This window comes from Cupressus sempervirens, chromosome 7, assembly GCF_028749045.1.
Source record: "Cupressus sempervirens isolate cs-2001-9-10 chromosome 7, ASM2874904v1, whole genome shotgun sequence".
NCBI lineage: Eukaryota > Viridiplantae > Streptophyta > Pinopsida > Cupressales > Cupressaceae > Cupressus > Cupressus sempervirens.
Window position 1 is genome coordinate 222,296,607 of NC_143124.1, and position 12,917 is coordinate 222,309,523.

The 12,917-nt window shown below is 34.8% G+C and overlaps 1 pseudogene; it reads right to left on the minus strand.

The window, feature by feature from the left end:
- Window positions 1–8,214: 8,214 nt before the first annotated feature.
- On the minus strand, window positions 8,215–10,409 carry LOC149546301 (translocase of chloroplast 101, chloroplastic pseudogene; annotated as a pseudogene).
- Between the last annotated feature and the right edge of the window lie 2,508 nt (window positions 10,410–12,917).

Genomic DNA, 12,917 nt, shown 5'->3' on the forward strand with positions numbered 1-12,917 from the left:
TACGTACAATGTATCATAAAAGTCTATAATGGATACCCCAAGGCTTCCAAAGTTATTCACCCCACTTTTTGATTGTGGCTTTTTCCATATCCTCCTGATTGAGGAATATTTTGAATGATAGAACTCTCTAGGCTTTTATGAGTTTGAAACTTATTGTGTGCACATGCTAAAATATCTTTTGCCAACAATTTTAAATTTGGATAACCAATATTAGAATTTGACTTCGAGGTGTGACTATTTGAATCATGGATTTCATCACACCTCTTAAAAAGTTGGGAAGTTCCTCACTTAAGAAGTATTTGACAAACTATGGAACTTAAAATTTCTAAATGGTTATCAAGCACCTTACCTTTCTTAGCTGAAATCAACACTCTCTCCTCCAAAATGTATGAAGAGTATAATCGAAAAACTTTCAAGTGCTTAATATGAGCATCCATTTGTAACTTCTGTAAGGCATGTACATCATTGAGATGGTTCCATTCACTGTCAAATATTATTATAGTGTCAATTGAAGTTTTGGCTTCTAAATATTTCATCTTCTTATATTATCAATTTGGTGCAATTGGTATGGCCCCAAAATGGGTCCAGCTAATTATTTTTTCATTTTTGAGCACCTAAATCCTGAAATTGATCTAGTGAGATCTTCAAACTGAGTGGAATCAAAATCGAGCATTGAATTATCCTTAAAAACTCATTTTTCACCTCTTATTACCAACTGTCATTTTAATGCCAAAAGGTCCTTTTATTGGCTTTAAAAACTGACCCAGAGAACTGACAAGGCTCTGAAATCAAACACATTGATTCTTTGTTCCACACACTTTTACCCTTTCAAATCTCATCTCATGACGAGATCAGGGTCAAAAGATATCAACCTCCAAAGTTTCTTACTTAAAATCACTTGCGAGAAAACATGTCAGAAAACCATAAACTGTGTTCAGATTTGGCTTTGAAAATTAGGTAAACTAACACTTGGGAGAATGGAAAATGGGGTGTTGGTTGAGTGTCACAAGGAAATTATAGATCTATGATTTGGGCTCATGATGAATAAATGGACACATTTGGCGAAGGTCTGAAATGAGCTACTCAGAATTGCAGACTGGAAACAATGTCAAAAAAATATTTTTGGCAAATGGAATTGACTTGGAAAAGTGTGCAGACGAATTTGTCAAGACTTGAAAATTGCCACACTTGAAGTATTTTTAGAGTAGAACATAGTGGTACAATCCATTTGATTTCACCTATGATAGATCTCAAGATATGACACCACGAACAGGGGTTTTGACAAATCTACACTTCTTGACACTAGTAAAAAGTTGCATGTTGTATTTGGAATTGCATTAAAAAACTGATCAAACGAATTCTTCATAAGCTCAAAGTTGAAACATAGCAAGTCTCTAACCTCTAAAATGCAATGCAAAAGGAATTTTAGCATTTTAATGAACTGGGTCAAAATTATAACAAGTCAAACAGGGCTTCCTAGAATTCAGAAAAATTGACATCAGTATGACATCGATAAATGATCAACTTTAAGGGATTCAAGACCTAGTCAAACAGATTCAAAACAACTCAAAATCTAAAACATAAGCTCTCTGGTATGGGCACTATTCATTCCCAAAGCGGCGAGTCATGAAACATAATTGGGTGTGAGATATTCAATTGCAAACATAGCCTCCTTTTGCTGTTTGACACTTAGGTGAAAATGCAAAATTGACAATTGCTCAAAACAAAACATCACGAAATGGCTCAGAATGGAAATTTGTCTTCATGAAACATATAGACGCACTAAATGCAAGGTGTTAGAAACATTAAACACCTTACGTGCCTTAAATGGACAGTCAGGTAGATATGCATTAAAGAGCACTTATGAGGCTTGATTTCTCAATGGTACTCAAAATCAGGGCTACAATTTTGAGTACCAATAGTGGTTCTATCTAGGGATGCATGTACCTTGTAGGCTTTGTAAAGGTTTAGATCTCTGAAATAAGTAGACCACTCAAAAACAACAAAACTTCTCTCGAACAACTTTATTGAAAGTAAAGAAACAACTACTCCTACTATGTACAAACAATTAACCTGGGCCACCAAACTTCAACAAAACTTCTTACCTCTATCATAAATCTGATTCTCGTTCCTTTCATCATGAGGTAAGCTAGAAATACTGTTCATATCAGTCTTGCCAATTAGATTAACATCTTGAAACAACTCACTTGGCCAAATGGAATCTACATCTTCACTTTCACAAAGCATACAAAAACTAGCTTCACTTTCAACCATTTGCTCATTATGAAAGTTCTAATCAGAATACTCAAAATTATTAGACTCAAACTGAAAATCTTCTTCATTTAATGAAACATGCACGCTATCAATCTCTAATATGAAAGCTTCATATTCAACATGGGGAAAGGTATCGCACATACCTTCAAATTGTATATCCTTGTGCATAACTAGATGGTACTTAAATGAGCAATTAGATTTGTGTTCACATATGTCATCAATGTTAGAATCTAAAACTAATCCAGAGTCCTCCAATGATTCTTTGAAATCAGCAAGTGGATTAGTCATCTCATTAGAAAGTTCATCATAAAACTCATTGCAAGGTGCATGCTGATTTTCACTAACAACCTCATCAAACACCTTGTTATTCATATCATGAGATGCAACATAATAATCATTTTCACTATCAAACTCAAAAGAAGAAAAATCAAATTTTTCATATTAGTAGGATAAAGTATCATCATTAAGATCTTCCTCAACTAAATCTAAACCATCCATGTGTTCTTCAAAAAGAGGATTGATAACTCCATGCAAAGCGCCTTTGTAGACATTATGAAAAGTGATGTGCTGATCAACATCAAACTCCTCACCATATAACAGATTACCAAAAATTTTAAAACCATTTCTAACATCATTGTCATGGACACTTTTAACATATTAAGAAGAAAAATCAGAATTATTACAAGAAGACACACCGTCAACTCCATTAATGAAACATGTAGAATATAAATCAAAGTTACTTTCATTGTCTTCATGTAGGTGATTCAAATGTCTTGCAAACCTATCATTATTTATCTTACCATTAGGTGATGATGCATTAATCTTAGGATCACTCATATACTGCTTATCACTACACACATCCTCAAGACATTTATCTACACAATTAGGTAATCTATCCTTATAAACAATCTCTTTATCCTCATAGTGTGTAGACAACTCTTCTTCACAACTTTCAACCTCAGGTTGATTTGCATAATTCTAAAATGGAACTTCACATTCAAACTTAGAAAAAGAACTCATACCTTTACTAGCATAAGAGTACTAACTTCCATCATTGCTTTCTTCTTCCCAATTTGCATTTGATTCACATGAAGATGAACACGTACTATCATTGTCCTCTACTTGACTCTAATTACCACTCTCATCATTATTTTCACGTGAGGCTTCTTCATAATATGTTGGATCAGAAACTTGACTTTCATCACTTAAAAAATCACTACCAGCTTCTTCCTCCTCATACTGAGATGAATATTTTACAACTTCAAATTTTATAACATTCTCAACATAATGCAATCTATCAATAAGAGAAATAATTTCTTGCATATCTGACTGATCAAGTGAAGCCACCTTATCATTTGCTGTTGTGATATTACAAACATGTGCACTCTATTCATTAATAACAGAATCATCTCTTCCTTGAAACCAAGAAACTTCATTTGCACATATCTCTAATTTTTGAATTTTCAACAACATTATTTACCACAAAACGGGTATCTACTTGCTGATTTGATATTACACTCTTTATGACATTGATTTGTCCTTTGAACCTCATCTTGCTAGTAAACATTTCTAGAGAAATGATTCCTCATCATTCCATATTTTATGTTTTTTTCAATCTCCATTGCCATCATGAATGCCTAATGCAAAGTCTTAGGTTCCTTATCTCTCAATAAGTAACTTGTCTTCTTATCAAATGCACCGAGATAAACCAATAGACACACTTGATCATCCAACTTATAACTTTTGGGAATTTCATTTAAAACCTTTGCAAATCTAATATTAAATTCAGGAACTAACTCACTATTCCTGATTTGGATTTTCAAGAACTTATCAAAATAATCAGATATGCTTATTCTTTCCCTGAACTACTTCATGAAGGCTAAAAGTAATTCATCCCAAGATGAAATTGAGCATGCTGGTAGAAAGGAAAACCAATCCCTAGCATCACCTTCTAGAGTTTGAACAAACAACTTCATATGAACGTCTTCATGAATAATTTCAAAATCACCAACCAAGTCACTAAACAATTGAACATGAGGACTGGCTGAGTTTTCATGGTCCCCATTGAACTTAGGTAAATACTTTCTGAGATCATATGGCATAGGGTTTGGGAAACCATGAATGCCATCAAAACATAATGACATATATCTCTTGGTAGAAACATGTCTATAATTCTTACTAACTGGTTGCATACTTGATGAAGGGAAATTAGACATTTCTCATAGTTTTAAAACTCATTCACCATAATCACTTTCATAATTCATTACTTGTAGCAGATCTGGAATTCTTTCTACCAATTCAAAACTTCAAACATACTTCAAAATGTAAAAATGCTTTTGTTGAATCTATCTCTCATAAAGTTGTTGAAATGTATTAAACCATTCTCCTACTTAGTGCTATAATTACCACTTGACAGAGAAACTTTTGTAAATATTACTTTCATGGAAATGCAATCAAATGAAAGTGGAAAAAACCTCATGTATTGATGCTAAAACCTTTGATCTACTAATTTGGCATTGTGTAAACTTCAATTTTTTACACCACTAATCCAATTGCTATAGAGCCACCATCTCCTTGAGGAGAACAAAATGAAATCACTGCTGTGATTCATTTTAACATTCAAATTTCTTACAATAGAAAATCAATCAACACTTTAAAACTCATCAGTTAGGAACTCATAGACTCTCTCTTCTTGTCTAAAACTTAACATAACTTTCAAATCTGCATTACCAAGCTAAAAATTCTTTAAAAACATTTATAAAGAACCAATTTTCACTAGCACAGAGATCTTTTAGAGAGTCACCACTCACAATTGTGAGAAAGATTTAAAACATGATTCAAACATGACAAATCTGAATTGAACTTTCAACTTATGGGTTGTGCAAATCTTTAAACACTTCGAAGAGAGAAACCACTTAAAAATAATTTTGACTTTGAATTTATAGCAGTATTTTGAAAACAAAATTGATTGAATGGATTGAAAATAAAATGTAGTAGCAACACAATCTGCACTCAATCCTTCAAATATACTACTCTCTTGAACAAAGCATCACTGGGGTGCATGAAATTTAAGTAAGAAAGCTGGAAAAATACATTAGAGAACTTACTATTGCAATCTTTTCCATGCACTTCTCCTAGTGTATTGAATTTCCTTCTTTCAAATTCTCAAGGTTTGTCTATTATTCAGATTCAATATAGTCCCCAATAGAGTCGCCATTTTGTTGGTGTTTGAAAATGCTATAGGTTTCCAATTACCCCAGTGAGAATAAGACACATCTAGGGGCAGCTAAATCCCATCCTTAACACATCTTTTCAGACATCAAGCTGACTATAAGGCTAGACCCTTCTTTTACTTTAGGCTGTGCAAAACCTAGGTGGGTGGACCTTAGATTCAATTAATATGGTACCAGTGCAAAAACATACTCCTAAATCTATCAAAGTAGATTTAACCCTTATATCTCCTAATAACTCATGAAATAACATAGATCTACAACAGCTAAATGAAAATCTATGAAATTCATAAGCTGAGTGAGGGTAGTCTACTCTAGCTCTTCAACATAAAATGTAAAGATGATTTGAATTTGATTTGATTTTATGTGGGTGGGGAAAGTAGATGAAAACCATGCATGGACAACAAATTAATGATCATGTAGTTGATCAGTGCCTAACCCATTGGAAAAATTCATAAATCTCTCTTATGCATTTTGGATATCCTAGACACATATCATATGCCAAGACTCCAGATTTATCCATTTACCTTGTAAATTGGATATCAATGTTCGATCTAAATCTCATTCTTACCTGATATCCTCCTTAATAAACCTGCAACCTTGTTGATTTCCCTAAAGCATTTATATAATTCCTTGAATTACAAGCAACAATGAAGAAACATACAACCTTAAGGGACTGCAACTATGATCTAGGGTCTTTGTTCAAAGATCATAAAACATCACAACCCACTGAGAAAGGAGACAAGATTTAAACTGAAACTCAATATCTATTGTTCTTTGTATTGATTTCCTTGAAATAATACATGAAAAAATGCATAAAATTGACTCACAAGATACCTAATAATCTAGACCATACAATGAACATATGCTATCAAATAAGAGAGAAAATGGTGGGAATGAGAAATTGATTGGATGGGAAGGGGGTATCACAGCCAAAGCAAAAGCTTCATGGTCTAGAACCAACACATCCTAGATCTTCCATTTAGACTTCATCAATTCTAGAGCCAATTCCGCTAAATGTATTCATTCTAGAAAAACTTTCCAATATTTTCCAACCCTTACAATGGATGAGAGAAAGAAAGATATAGGAGGACAAATTTTTTGGATCTGCTACGAAGATGACATGTGTCAAATCTCTCTAATCTCTCTCTCCAACTAGTGAATCAAATCCTCATCATTTTGGCCTCAAAAAGCAAGAAATATCTAAAACACTTGATTGAAAATCATAACTAATTTTGTTGCCAAAGTTGAACTCAAGGTAAAAGTGAAAAATTAGTTAAATGGCCTCTAGAATGCAATATAATCTTTTAGAATCAATTTTTTCCACAATCAAGCTTCAACAAGCTTTTATATCTTCCTTCTAACCAATTTTGATGATCCATGGTGAAAATTACCCGTTTTGCTGAGAATGCCCTAGAAATCACAAATCTGCTTATAGCGCAAACTGATGAATAACTATGCAAAAATTGACCTTAGAAATGGATAGCTCATGTTTTCTCAGTTTTGACGGTATATTGGAGTGCCCATTTTGGTGAGAAAATGCCCTTGTTATGCCCCTTTGAAGTTCTGGCTCCTTCTATGGTTTTGCATAGCATTTGCACAAAAATTTAACCTTTTATAAAGTCTGAACTATAGAATCCATCAAACATTTATTTAAAAAACTTTGACCTACATGTACTTTAGGGAAGAAAATATTAAAAAAGTAATCTTTTGAAAATTCTCCTCACAGATTCCATTCGGGTCAAACTTGGTTTCATCACCCTTGTGAGATGTGTCAAAGCTTGATTGGCTCATTTCGTTGGACCCCTCCAACTGGGTTCCATGTGTTAGCATCTAATTCATCCTTTTTTCTACCATGTTAGCATGCCATATCATCCTGCCATGTTGTCAGTCACTATGTTGCTATCCTAGGTTGCATTTGCGACATCATCAATGACATAACGACAGAGCGACATATGTCATCTATTGCCACCTCAGCGCCTCGAGAATTGCACCACATCTAGAGCCTCCACCATGTGTCACTATCAGAATGGTCCACCTTTCACTACATTAGTGTCGTGTGTCAACTTTCTATTGGGTTGCCATGTTGCTATGTTATCTAGTGAGCAACTTTGTCTTGGCAACATGGCGACCACCATTGGATCTGCCACATGTTCCCATCCTGTTCATCATTGCAATTTGATCACCATGTCATAACCTTCCTCAAAATTTGTGCCACATGGCACCTTGTGGTTCTTCTAGTTATCACCACGTCATCAACTACACACTGCCTAGCTACCACTTGTCACTATCTGATTCGTGTTGACATCTAGGGGGACCCAGATCTTCCTTCGTCAAGTTTTAAGTTTTCCAATGGGTTGCTTGTCAAAATCTCCACTTTGCAGGAGGTCACCATGTTTCTATTAGTGAGACCCTCCCATTTTTTGGTTGCAACATGGAAACCACCGAAAACTTCAACTTTTTCGGCACCATTTCTAACTTTTCCACCATGTTTCTGGGAACATGCTAATCATGCTGATGTCATCCCTTTTCTTGGAGTATATTGGGTGAAAATTTTATTTCTAGTCACCTCCAACTATCTTTCACATCTAGGTCAGGCCCCACCATTCATGCAGTTGCCTTCCAAAATGCGTTATCTTTAAGACACTATGTTTAGTATGTGTTTTAGTAGTTAAAAAGAAAAAGATGCCTGCATACAAGAAATGTGGGATTAAATATTTAACCTTCTCCCAGTGCTTGAGGCTTCATTTTTATCCTTTGTAAGTTGCCCATAAACTAAGGCTGGTATCCTCTTAATAATAAACATCCTCTCCACATTTACTCCATCATAGCCAGTATCATGGTCCCAAACATTCATGCCCAGAACTAGCCTGACAAGCCACTAACTAGGAGTATCAAGATAAGGATACCTATAATTAGGATTGCCAGACTGAAATGTTTGAGGCATTGTCATATCTGGCATGGGCACTGGCTCTTGTGGTGGCAAACCATCATCCTCTTCTTCAAGATTTGGTCTTGATCTATCAAAATCTCATTGCTTTGTTATAATTTTTATCCTTTTCAACTCCTCTTTCCACTGCTTCTTTTAAAATAATTTTTCTCTTTTATACTTTTCATCAAAGTAAGCTTCCCTTTCTTCTTTGTTAGTTCAGATAATTGAGATTTTATCAAATATCTAAAAGAAGGAAGTTGATCATACTTATCTTTACCTTTTGTGTTTGATAAATCATCCAAATCTATATCCAAATCAACATCTTCCCCATCCTCCTCTAGAGATTTCAGCTATGCTCTAGATTGCAAAATAGAGGAGAATAGAAAAGGTAATGGTGGAGCTCGTGTGCAAAGCCCAAGTGGTTTTCCAAGAGTACTATCTTGCAATTTTACAAGGGCATTTTCTTTAGCCAAGACCTTTGATGAAAGGTGCAACAACAACAATTAGGGTTTCCAAACCTGACCATTCAATAAAATGTGTTGGGCCTCCCTATTTCTTCTATGTGCTCGGTGATTCTCCATAAGAGATACATGATTCATGAGTTGCATGTCTCCAACTACTTGGCGTATGGAATGTTGCACAATGTGAGACCACTAAGCTACAAACATCTGATAACTAAGAGGTGATCCATTGGCTCCATTAGGCAGAGTTGATGTAGCATGAGCGATAACTACAATGGTGTTGAACCAAATGGCAGCCCTAAATGTCTCAATAACAAGTTTGAACAAAGAAAGATCATTGTAGTCCCTACTTTGTACATCTAAAAAATCAAAATACAAAACAATATCTGGTGGAATTTTCTTGATAAATTTTTGGTGGACAAAATAGTATTTTTATTTCTAGGCTGATCACTAGAAGAGGGCATGAGACTAGGTGTATCAACTACATTGACCTTAATGCCATGAATAGTTCCCAGTATCTCCCTAACCTTGCATGTTGCTAGTTGAAATGCATTAGCTTCAGATTTAGATTCATCAAAAATAGAATTGATTGTGGCACTCTTACCTACACTCAATTTCTAAAGAACCAAAATGTTACAAGTGAAATCCAAGTCCTCTTGCCTAGCAGCTTCTAGCTCCTCTATAGTTGCACTTTCTTTGTCAGAACTAAATGACCTATTGGTACTTGCACCTCTTTTTAGTCCCTCAACAAGTCCCAACCTGTACAAAACTTGTGTAACAACAACATTCTGAGGAGTCTGACCTAATCTTTAAACAACATGCAAAAGCTTGACTCTAATCATCTTTAGTTTCTCCTAAGGAATAACAGATGATGGTGAGAAAAAGAAGGTAGAAGTACCTCAAAATTTTCAGCAAGGAAAAGCTTTGCATCATGTCATCCTTTTCACCATTGTTGACATCTCTAAGTCCCACATAGCCAGAGTCAATTTGTGATTGCTTTTGAAATGCTTGAAATATATCCCAACCCCACTCTCTATATGTTTAAAAAAAAAAAAACTTGCATCAACATCTTTGTTGAACTGTAGTGAGTTGGTCAACCCTTCTTTTGCCTTTTGAAATTGCTCATCTAATCGCATTATGTACAATGTATCAAGAGAGTCTATAATGGATGCCCCAAGGCCTCCAAAGTTATTCACCCCACTTTTTCATTGTGGCTTTTCCATATCCTCCTGATCAAGGAATCTTTTGAATGATAGAACCCTTTGGGATTTTATGAGTCTGAAACGCTGCACATGCTAATATATCTTTTGAAAACAACTTGAAATTTGGATAACCAATATCAAAATTTGACTTCGAGGTGTGACTATTTTAATCCTGGATTTCATCCCACCTCTTAGAAAGTTGGGAAGTTTCTCATTTAAGAAGTGTTTGACAAACTATGGAACTTAAAATTTCTAAATGGGTATCAAGCACCTTACCTTGCTTAGCTGAAATCAACACTGTCTCCTCCATTTTTTATGGAGAGTATAATAAAAAAACTTTCAAGTGCTTAACATGAGCATCCATTTGTAACTTCTGTAAGGCATGTACATGATTGAGAGGGTTACATTCATTGCAAATATTATTATAGTGTCAATTGAAGTTTTGGCTTCTAAATATTTGAACTTCTTATATTATCAATCTGGTGCAATTAGTCAGGCCCCAAAATGGGTCTGGCTAAAGTTTTTTTCATTTTTGAGCACCTGAATCCTCAAATTGATCTAGTGAGATCTTCAAACTGAGTGGAATCAAAATCAAGCATTAAATTATCCTTAAAAACTTATTTTTCACCTGTTACTGCCAACTGTTATTTTAATGCCAGAAGGTCCTTAGACTGGCTTTAAAAATTGACCTGAACAACTGACAAGGCTTTGAAATTAGACACATTGATTCTCTATTCCACACACTTTTACCCTTTTGAATTTTGTGTCATGACAAGACCAGGGTCAAAAGATACCAACCTCCAAAGTTGCTTACTTAAAATCACCTGCAAGAAAACATGTAAAAAAACCATAATTCGTGTTTAGATTTGGCTTTGAAAATTGGGTAAACTGACACTTGGGAGAACAAAAACTGTGACATTGGTTCACTTTCATGGGGAGAGTATAAATCTATGATTTGGGCTCATGAAAAATAATTGGATGCATTTGGCAAAGGTTTGAAGTGAGCTACTTAGAATTTGAAGATTGGAAACAATGTTAGAAAACCATTTTTTGCAAATGGAATTTACCTGGGAAAGTGTGCAGATGAACTTGTCAAGACTTGAAAATTGGCATACTTGAAGTATTTTTAGAGTGGAACATAATGGTACAATCCATTTAATTTCACCTATGACAGATCTCAAGATATGACACCATGAACAGGGGTTCTGAGAAATTTGCATGTCATAACACCATTAAAAAGTTGCAAGGTGCATTTGGAATCATGTTCAAAAATTGATCAAATGGATTCATCATAAGCTGAAAATAGAAACATAGCAAGTATCTAACCTATTAAATGCAACGTAAAAGGAATTTTAGCATTTTAGTCAAATGGGTCAAAATTATAACAAGTCAAATAGGCTTTCTCAGAATTTAGAAAAGTTCACATCAGCATGACATCGATAAATTATCAACTTTAAGGGATTCAAAACTTGGACAAACAGATTTGAGAAAACTAAAAATCTAAAACATAGGCTCTATGGTATGGACACTAGACATTCCCCAAGCAGTGATTCATGAAACATAACTATGTGTGAGATATTCAATTGTGAACATAGCCTCCTGTTGGTGTTTGACACTTAGGTGCAAATGCAAAATTGACAATTGCTCAAAAAAAAACTTCATGAAATGGCTAAGAATGAAAATTTGTCTTCATGAAATACATAGATGCATTGAATGCAAGGTGCTAGAAACATTAAACACCTAAAGGGCCTTAAATGGACAGCTGGGTACATATGCATTAAAGAGCACTTATGGGGCTTGATTTCTAAATGGTACTCAAAATTAGGGCTACAATTTTGAGCACCAATAGGAATAACACCTACTCCATCACTAAAGATGGGAAGACCTTCACTATGAAGCCCCTACCAGATAACAAATCTGAGAAGGAACCTACTATGATTATCATAGGAGAAAAGGAGATGCTAAAAACCTTGAAAGAATCTAATATGGAGCCATTTATTTTAATCTCAAAGCCCAAAGATAACATCAGATTTGATAAAAAAGAGCCTATACCAAATGAAGCTATAAAACTACTGAAAAAATGTAAATATGTCACTGCTAGTAACCTACCCACTAGCCTCCCTCCCATTAGGGACATCAGTCATAAAATAGGTCTCATACTAGGCTCATCCCTACCTAATAAGGCACCATATAAAATGACAACATTTTATTAAGAAGAGATTGCAAAACAGGTCACTAAATTGTTGGAAAGAGGGCTCACCCAAAAGAGTCTCAGTCCTTGTGTCATACCTTCAATATTAGCCCTTAAAAAGGATGGGAAATGGATGTTATGTATTGATAATAGGGCCCTAAACAAAATCACAATAAGGTATAGTTTTCCCATGCCAAGGATTGAGGACCTATTGGATCAACTAGGAGGTGCTTTCTACTTCACCAAGATAGACTTAAAGTTTGGTTACCATCAAATCAGAATCAAGCTTGGAGATGAATGGAAAACAACAATCAAGACTACTGAAGGTTTTTTTGAATGGTTAGTAATGCCCTTTGGTTTAAGCAATACCCCTAAGCACTTTTATGAGGCTTATGAATGAGATATTCATTGATTTTATTGGAAATTTTTTTGTTATTTATCTTGATGACATACTAATATTCAGCCATAGCAAGGAAGACCATCTTGATCATGTGGAATAGGTACTAAGAAGAATCCATCAGCAAAAGTTGGTAATCAACTTGAAAAAATGCATGTTTATGAAGAAGGAACTTGTGTTCCTACGTTTTGTGATCTCACAAGGTACCCTCAAGATGGATCTTGAGAAGG